Source organism: Helianthus annuus, chromosome 14 (genome assembly GCF_002127325.2).
Source record: "Helianthus annuus cultivar XRQ/B chromosome 14, HanXRQr2.0-SUNRISE, whole genome shotgun sequence".
In the NCBI taxonomy this organism is placed as follows: domain Eukaryota; kingdom Viridiplantae; phylum Streptophyta; class Magnoliopsida; order Asterales; family Asteraceae; genus Helianthus; species Helianthus annuus.
The window spans coordinates 66,568,459-66,571,458 of record NC_035446.2 but is presented as its reverse complement, the minus strand read 5'-3'; the positions used below and the strand labels follow the sequence as shown (position 1 = coordinate 66,571,458).

Genomic DNA, 3,000 nt, shown 5'->3' with positions numbered 1-3,000 from the left:
AACAACTTGTATGAATAAAAATAATTTCCATTTTTCTTTATTTATAAGAATATACGTTCATGTTACCTGATCAAGGGAATAGGCTGTATGCATTTGAAGAATTCTAAAATATGCAATCTTCATGCTCCCTACATGTGGCTCAGCATAAACCTTTAAAAATGAAAACATTAACATGGAGTTTATTGGAAAGAAAATGTCAATGTACTAAAGTGGAGGTCACCTCAAAATATATAAATTATATATAACTTTTATACAAGGCTTAGTGGTTCTTATATTCTTTGTAAGTAACCTATATTATTGAAACATCATTGGATCCGACCTGCGGTATTCGAATTATTATGTCAACCTCCACTCATCATAATCAAAACCGTTTTCTAATCATAAAAATGGTGATGTGGCTTTTTTAGTTAAAATATTTAAATTAAAAATGACGTTTTTATTTAACTTTAGAAAAGGAATAGTAACATGTTAATTGGAAACCAGACAATCAATTGAATCATATTACTTTTAGCATAGGTCGAAGCAAGTCAATTGGATTGGCCTAAACACTGTCCAAAAATTTATAAGTTTTAAAATAATTAGTGTCTAATATGATTAAACATTTCACGTTATTTTAATCATAATCTAATTTTTAAATAAAGTGATATAGGAGGTTTTATGCACAAAACAAACACTTTGATTGATATTTTACCATTTGACATTTTCCTATTTAGCTAACTTTTTTGTTTTACCAGTTTGACCTTTTAGAGATAAAACTTGCACGAATTGACCCATTCACAAGTAAATGCTTTGAAATTGCCACCAATAACTAATAATGAGATCTATCTAAATGAGGGATTACATGAAATAACAACACCATAGTGTTTGCTCAAGTGAAGAGCAAGACAACAACATAAGAAACATCAAGTGCATATCTCAGATGTAGAGCAACATAGTGCTTGCCCATCTTCCTCATTCGATTGACCAACTTTTGACCCATTTTAATTATAGGGTCTATGAATTTTAGCGCATGGTAGTTTACCCTACATCTAAGCTTTTGCAAATCAGTATCCAACTTCTTAGAAAGTCTGTAATCAAAATTGCCTAGCTGAACGGCCTGGCAAGAAAGAAAATATGAATTAAATATACTTAATAGAAGTATAAAAACACAGGCTCAAAAATCCTCTATTTTTCAACTATAATAATTTACCATTAAGCACATCTTGTCTTACAAACTATAATGTCATGCATTCATTGTCATATTATAAAAAGTTCTTGACTAAAAGGGTTGATGCTTTTTATTCGAGAAATATCAAATTATTAACCAACAGAGATAGATCTAACACGGTCAAGACATTAATGAATAAGTTTAGGGGTCGTTGGATAGGGACCACCAAATTCAAGAAAGTGACCAGAAAAAAAATCCCAAAAGACGCGTTCTATGGTCATCGAAAATAACGCAAGACATTTTAGGCTTATAAAATAAACAAGGTAGAATTGCAGATGATATAACTATAGGTTATAACTTACGTTCTTCTTTATAATCACAGGCAATACACGAATCTGATAGCATCTCTTGTTACACTTTCTGGGCACACGCATACGATACGGAACCAAGGCGTTGCCTCTCTTTCGTGGGCACACGAATCTGATAGCATCTCTTGTTACATCTTTTGATAGGTGTGATATAAACCAGTCAACATCAAATATCTCTGAAAAGGTACTATACAAGAAAACACACTATCAGCCATATCAAACTTGCAGGCCAAATTTGTTACAAACTCACTCATGTACAATGTATGTGCCACCATTTCTCTGCTAACCTAGAATCCTTCCAAAATGACTTCTAATCCAGTTTCGAAACCACAAGAGTAGCATTCAGAATACGTGCAGCAACAACAGCATCCGTAATCTGTGAACACATATACCATTAAAAGTAAGTAAAGATGCACATTTAAGTTTCACATAACAAAATAACAAGCCGATCACGACTTACTCCGGTACGCTGCTGGTTTAAACCGCCACTTGTCGCTATCAGCAAGTACCGATTCAGATACGTAACTGTTTCTACTCCTGCGAATCAACAAAACATCAAAATGAAACCTAAAAAATTACAGGAAAAATGCCAAAACGCCTTACTATTATCATTTCACACATCACTTACTCGGAAACTTATTGATAGCATTACTGCATCCGAAATAATACTTCAACATCCTTGTACTCCACAAATCACATCCAAATCGAACACCACTACAAATTCAGATCCAATCTAGATTCAAATATCACAAAACAACTAAATCACAGAGATGAAAGAATCAAAGGAGATATGAGAAAACAACCATTAATGATTCTTAATTAACAAGGGGGATAGTACCTTACCCAATGGTGTTTTCATGGTGAATGAATCAACAGGTGAACACTTTGGGGGAGATGAAGGAGCAGCAGAAATCCATACCAATCTATAGTCGCAACCCCCGTTCCCTTAACAAACTCTGGGAACGGGCGGCCGTGACCAGTTTCGGTAGTATCTTGTTTTTATCTAATTTGGCAGCGGAATTTTCATCAGTACCGTAGTTAGGAAATATTTTATCAGAGTAAAATACCACACTTTCATAACATTAAACACATGGGATAAAACCCAAGTTTTAAGTACACACATTTTTCATAGGAATGAATCCTATTTTTATTTAATAAAAACATCTATTTCTTTTTAGGTAACTTTATTGCCACTTTTCCAAGCCTTCAGTGCTGTCCAGCTGGATTCTATTTGGCTTTCACATTTTGTTCCCTGAAACGCATTTAAAAACATTTTGTTAGTGGGAAATACTGGTGAGTGAATCCCAGTTCAATCAAGTTTTAATAAAAACCATTGTACAGTATTGAGGGCGATCTCGCAATTACATTTGTTTCCAAGTCAAACCAATTAACACCCATGGTACTGTCAACCCGACTTGTGGTCATGTTACTCCTCGCAAGGTAGTAACAAATTTTGTATACAAAATCCCAACATACTGACGATAA

At 33.9% G+C, this 3,000-nt stretch overlaps 1 long non-coding RNA gene across 1 annotated transcript; it reads right to left on the bottom strand.

Annotated features, from left to right (window-relative positions):
* Positions 1-1,770: 1,770 nt before the first annotated feature.
* On the bottom strand, positions 1,771-2,204 carry LOC110905664. The gene is made up of 3 exons (XR_002573323.2): positions 2,144-2,204; positions 1,976-2,052; positions 1,771-1,891 (listed from the first exon to the last, which is right to left on the bottom strand). It is a non-coding gene; the product is annotated as an uncharacterized LOC110905664 (long non-coding RNA).
* Between the last annotated feature and the right edge of the window lie 796 nt (positions 2,205-3,000).